Raw genomic sequence first — 6,833 nt, forward strand, 5'->3', positions numbered from 1 at the left:
TCAAATGATTATTTGGGGTGCTGATTCAGTCATCACAGGTAAGCCTTTCTGGAATCAGATTACAATTCTACCAATAGGGTCATAAAATTTACAATTGGATACTGTTCTGTTGAGACTATGAAGGGTGGACCGGTGTGGCAGGATGCTTCTATTTACCTACACAATTGTGTATGCAAATGAAAGCCGTGTGCATTGTACCCTGATCTAGATCCATCTATAACCTGCTCAGAAAACGATGTCACACAAATCAATGATGCTGAGGGTTGAAAAGGGGGATTGACTTAGTTCATGTTCCTCTGGTCTCTCCCCATTCAAGTGACTGATATATGTAATTGCCGCTTTCTTGCCAGAGATATACAGTCTCCACCTATTATAAAGCTCTGGTAGCTGTTGAAATGCACCTAGTTAGACAAAGACCTGTTTTATTCTGGATTTAGTTCACAGGGTTGCAATACTTCCTGAATTGCTTTTTATAAGCTGCTACCTTTCACCTAGCTATAAAATGGGAAGTAAATATTTGCTCTAGAGATGATGTACAAGTTGCACAAAATAAAATTGGGACAGCATTCTGAATTTTAAAACATTTCAAGTAATGGGTCAGATTATTAGCTTTGCGTTTTTTTCTTTCTGAACAACGGGCTAGTCAAATCCCCCATGCAAATGTGGGCAAATTTGACTATGGTCACATCTCATCTGGTAAGTACATCAATTATTAAAGTAAACTAAATAATATTGGCTGATTTGGTGAAAACGTCGGTCATGTCCTGCAAATGTGCTTGGCGTATTATTTTTCCCCAAGTACTTTCAGAGGTCTACAGTACAACCCCTGTATCCACAGGATCGGCAACCACAGTTTCTTCTTCGTGGTCTCTGCGAATCATACAAATGGGTTTCACTGCGCCTGCGCAGTGCTGCTCGGAACCTACTGGAATCACTGTGCAGAGCTCACTCTGCACAAATTGCAACTTTTTGGCGGTAACTCCGCCCACCCGTTATAAGGCCCCTGCCTTCCCGCTCTTTCCCCAGTTCCTTTTTTCCGCCGCGCTAGCTGCTTCAGAGGAACCTTCGCTTGCTTTGCTTGCTAGGAATCACTTTCGTTTTTTGACTTCGGACTGTTTTCTGACCATTCTTTGTCTCCCGCCCCTGGTAACTTCGGACCTTCGGACTCCTTAGACTTTGAAATGCCTGCGGCTTTCAAGAAGTGCGACATTTGCAAGGGCAAAATGCCCGTTCAGGATCCGCACTCTACCTGCCTGCTCTGCCTTGGTCCAAGCCACGACCCAAAGGCCTGCGCACTCTGCAGATCCCTCTCTTCCCAGGCCCGGAAAAACCGTGAGTCCCGGCTTACTTCGGCGATTGCCCTGGGAAAGCTGCAAGAAAGAGGTTCGCGGTCCTCTTCTGTCCCGCCTCTGGGGCCCCCCGCTGCATCCTCTCGAGCAAGTGTCTCCAGCGTGGGATCGGGAAGAGCCGCCTTCCCCAGCGTGGTGTGTGTCCCGGCCGGGACCCCTTCCACCACCGCCGATGTGGCCCGTGGCTCTAAACCGCCCAGTGCCACCGACAAACCCTCCAAGCGCCCCCATAAACCATCGGGGACTGAGGGTACCGAACGGGCCTCCAAGCCAAAGGAGGGAGCGGAGGGCCCCCGTTCGAAGGAGGCTTCCAAGCCAGAGGACCATCTCGCCTCGCCTGCATCCTCCAAGGCATCCAAGGGACCGGGGCCTTCCTCATCAGCGGCGGCCGCTGTTCTCTTGGATCTCCCTGACAACCCATTCTTCCCTTTGGAGGAGACTCCTAAGACCGGGAAGAAGAGGCACCGTGACAAGGCTGATCGTGATTCGGCCTCTAAAAAGGCTAAGTCCTCCAAGGAGAGACCAAAGGGCAAAGAGCGCTCCCCCTCCAGACGGGCTCGCGCCCCCGCCTTACCAGCTCCATGCCAGGAGCCAACGTCGGTAGACCAGGGAGCCTCGGTCACGGCCCTACCTCCGCCGACCATGGACTTCACCCACGGTACGGGGGATGCTGAACCCCCTCGCTCCCTGGGGCATCGCTCTCCTTCCCATCCCGCAACGGATGATGAAGAGGACTTGCCCCTCACACAGGAGACCCCGGATCTCTTTTTCGACATGCAGTCGCGCCGCTACTACATGTCCGTGCCGGAGGACAGGGCCATGAGGGAGTTTACCAAGGTAAACCCCCATCCCTCAGACCGAGCCGAACCGGCCAAGTTGGTCCCCAGAGCATCGATCTGCGAGAGACTACCTTCTCCATCCCGTAGACGTGACAGGTCGCCGTCTCCACCTCGTAGACGTGAGAGATCGCCGTCCCCAACCCGCAGGCGCTCCCGGTCCTCAGTAGACTTCGCCCGCCCGAGATCCCAGGTCAGGTTGAATGATCCTCTCTCTTCCGATCTGGATTCTGACGACGAACCGCTGCCGCCTTCAGAGGCGCCCTCGGACGAGGATGTCCTCTCGGGTTCAGCCTCCCCTCAGAGGATGCATAACCCAGAGCCGGCTTCGCCGTCGGACGACGTCAGGGCCTTTACAGAACACGTGGTCAGGATGTCAAGGGCCCTCGACATCCAGCTCGCATCTGCGGAAGACGACGCTGAGGACCCGGTGGAGCGTCGAGTACATGGACGAGTTCCCACTCCACCATGTCTGCCTCTCCTGCCTTCTCTCCAGACTATCGTCAAGAAGTCTTGGGACTCTCCGGCCACCCTATCGGCACCCTCCCGCAAGGTCCAGGCGCTCTATAGGGTCGCCCCGGCGAGTTGCTCCTGGTTGGCAGAACACCCTAGGCCGAACTCGGCCATTGTTGAGGGAGCCCAGCACAGCTTCGTTCCGAAGCAGGCCACCTCCCCTGTCGACCGAGAGGCAAAGAAGGTAGACGGACTGGCCAAAAAGGCTTATTCGGCATCGGCTCTTGGGATCAAGGCCGCGAATTATACCGCCTGCATGGGGGCTTACATCCAGACCCTCATGGAACGGATCTCCCCCCTGGTCCCGGACGTCCCGGATGACATCCAGAGACAGCTGGTGGAGATCAAAGACGAGGCCCACTCCATCGGAAGCTGGCTAATCACCACTTCCAGGAACATGGTGGACTGCTCCGGGAGGTCCATGTCTGCGGCCATGGCTCTTCGGCGCCACGCATGGCTGAGGGCCTCCGATCTCAACCCCACGGTCAGAGCGGCCATCGAGGACATGCCCCTCGACGGGACTGGCCTCTTCCACGCCGAGACCGACGACCGCCTGAACCGCAAGTTCAGGATGAAGGCGGCGGCCAAGAAGCACGGCATGTCCTCAGCACCGGCTTCTCCGTTCCCGAAGCGACAGCGCCCGTGGCAGCCGCAAGGTCAGTCACAAGGGACCTTCTCCCGGGACCGACAGCCCCAACACCAAGGCTCTCAGAGACAGCGCTTCCCTTCGCAGTCTTCCTCCTCCTCTGGCCGTCGCAACTTCCCGCCGCGGTACCGCAAGTCCCGCCGCCAGGATACCGACCAGGGGAAGAAGAGAGCCTGAAGGGACGCAGCGCGCTTCGTCCCTTCCTCACCCATCCTTTTTCTGGACATCTTGAGGCCCTATGCTAACACCTGGGCCTCTATAACATCGGACTCGTGGGTTCTTAACATCGTCCGTAGGGGTTATGCCCTCGAGTTCCAAGAGCTCCCTCCAACTGGAGCCTTCATGTCCACTCCCCCCTCGGACACCCTTCTCGACGAAGTGCGCACATTGCTTGCTAAGGGAGCAATCTCCCTTTTGCCGCCCGACCAACATCCTCGGGCCTTTTTTTCCAGATACTTCACTGTACCTAAAACGGATGGGGGCATCAGGCCCATCCTAGACTTGAGACAAGTGAACTTGTTTTTGGACTATCGTCGTTTCCGAATGGTAACCTTGGCCTCCATTCTGCCTCTCCTCCACCAGGGCCTGTGGTTCGCGACTGTCGACCTGAAGGACGCCTATTTCCACATTGGGATCCGGGAGTCCCACAGGAGATTCCTCGCCTTCGCTGTCGGCTCCGTCTCGTACCACTACAACGTGCTTCCGTTCGGCTTGGCCACGGCCCCACGAGTCTTCACGAAGTGCATGGCTCCAGTGGTGTCATACCTTCATCAGAAGGGCTTCATGGTCTTTCCTTACCTGGACGATTGGCTGTTCGCAGCCGAATCCCAGGACGAGTTACAGGAGGCAGTCTCATTCGCCTTGCAGCTCTTCGACTCCCTCGGGCTGGTGGTCAACAGGGAAAAGTCCCACTTCACACCAACCAGACAGGTCAAGTTCATCGGGGCCATCCTCGACTCCGAGAACTGCCTAGCCTTCCTCCCTCCCGACCGCTTTCGGGCCCTGACGTCATCCCTCAGGCCTTGCATCTCCCACAGAAGGGTAAGAGCCAGAGATGTCCAAGTCGCCCTGGGCCACATGGCATCGACGACATTCGTCACTCCCTGGGCAAGACTGCGTCTTCGTCCGCTCCAATCCTGGTTCCTCTCCGTCTTCTCTCCGCTAGAGGACCCGCCTTCAAAGTGGCTCACGGTACCCAGACCTATAGCCGCTTCCCTCAGATGGTGGCTACACACCTCCAACGTCTGCACCGGGATGCCTTTCCATCAGCCCCAGACACAACTGACGCTGACAACAGATGCATCCCTGGAAGGATGGGGCGCCCACCTGCTCGACCTTGTCGTCAAGGACAGGTGGTCCGCACCAGACAAGCTCCTCCACATCAACGCCTTGGAGATGCTCGCAGTGGAGAAGGCCTTGAGGGCGTTCGAGTACGCTGTCTCAGGGAGAGTGGTCCTCCTCAGGACGGACAACACCACCGTGATGTACTACATCAACAAACAAGGTGGCACCAGGTCCAGGACCCTGCTCGACCTCACGCTCCGCATCTGGGACTGGTGCATTCAGAGGCGCATACTCCTCCAGGCAATTCACCTTCCCGGAGAGGACAACGACCTGGCAGACCGCCTCAGCAGATCTCCATCGGTGTGCCACGAGTGGAGGCTACATCCCGAGACGGTCAGCGACCTCTTCGACCGGTGGGGAACCCCCCCGGATCGATCTCTTCGCGACCAGATGGAACAGCCACTGTCCCCAGTTCTGCTCCAGAAAGCGATTCGACGGATCCCTCGGAGACGCATTCGCTTTCCTCTGGACGGGGGAGCTACTCTACGCCTTCCCTCCGTTCCCTCTCATCATCAGGGTGGTGTCCAAGATGACAACGGACCGCTCCTACGCGATCCTGATCACCCCGTGGTGGCCGAGACAACCGTGGTTCGCATCCCTTCTCCACCTCTCCGGGAGATGCTTCCTCCGTCTCGACCCGCGTCCGGACCTGTTGTCGACCCAGGACGGACGGATTCTCCACCCGGACATCGAGAGCCTGCCGCTGGTGGCCTGGAGGATCCGGCCCTAACCGCCTTGCCGGAGTCGGTGAGGACGGTGATCCTGGCTGCCAGAAAACCTTCCACCCAGCGCTCTTATGCCCTGAAATGGAGGAGATTTTGCCTCTTCCTAGACCAAAAGGGCTTGTCTCCTGCACAGGTGTCCACTCCAGTGGTGCTGGAGTTTTTGATGGCGCTTTTGGATGGGGGGCTGGCCCTCACATCCATCAAATGCTATCTATCTGCCATTTGTGCCAAATATCAGTTCGGGGGGAGGGTGTCTTTTTTCAAGGACCCTTTGGTGAAAGGGTTCCTAAAAGGTTGTGCCAACCTATATCCTCCCGTGTTGGTACCAACGCCGGCTTGGAATTTGGAGTCGGTACTGTCCGCTCTCCAATCCAAGCCCTTTGAACCAATGGCCACAGCGGACTTGAGACTGTTGACTTGGAAAACCGCTTTCCTTGTGGCCATCACCTCTGCCCGCCGTGCGGGCGAACTCTGTGCCTTACGGAGGGACCAGCCATTCCTAAGGTTCCACAAGGACAAGGTGGTCCTCCGTACAGACATTACCTTTCTGCCTAAGGTTGTGTCTACCTTTCACATGTGCCAGGACATTGTGTTGCCCACTCTGGCATCCGATCCGACGTCGGATGAAGAGCGACGCTTGCACTCTCTTGATGTCAGGAGGGCGCTCGCGTTTTACCTGGACAGAACTGCTGCCTCCAGTCGGTCCGAGAGACTTTTTCAATGCTACTCGGAACCAAAGAAGGGGTTGCCCGTGTCTACGCAGAGGTTTTCCAAATGGGTGGCTAGCACCATCCACCTCTGCTATGAACTTCTGGGCAAACCTCTCCCTGGCAGGGTTCGGTCACACTCCACAAGGGCTATGGCAGCATCCTCCGCATTCCTGTCTGGGATCCCTCTGGAGGATGTCTGCAAGGCAGCTGTTTGGTCCCAACCTCTAACCTTTATTAAGCACTATAGGTTGGACACCAGGGCCATCCGAGACGCAGCTTTCGGGAGGGCTGTGTTAGTCTCAGGGTTGCATTAGTTGCACTACTGATGTTTTTTGTATTATACAGTTTACACTGTTACACTGTTGAATGTTGATTTGCACAACTCTTATGGGATCGGTCTTGCATGACCTCGGTTCCCTTCTCAGGTTTAGCAAAGTTATTGCTATTTGATCGGTGCATGAACAAAAAGACTGACTCCTTTTGTGGTTCAAGGTGTTTATTGTAATAAATATACCTTTGGTTTACCATAGCTTTGGTTTCAGGACACTCCCTCCGCCTCATACCTTAGCTTGTCAGTCTAAACCCATTTGTATGATTCGCAGAGACCACGAAGAAGAAGTACAGGTTGCTTACCTGTAACGGTGTTTCTTCGAGTGGTCATCTGCGAATACATACAAATCCCACCCGTCCGTCCCCTCAGTGTCCTGCTC

This window comes from Sceloporus undulatus, chromosome 1 (genome assembly GCF_019175285.1).
Source record: "Sceloporus undulatus isolate JIND9_A2432 ecotype Alabama chromosome 1, SceUnd_v1.1, whole genome shotgun sequence".
NCBI classification, from domain to species: Eukaryota; Metazoa; Chordata; class Lepidosauria; order Squamata; family Phrynosomatidae; genus Sceloporus; species Sceloporus undulatus.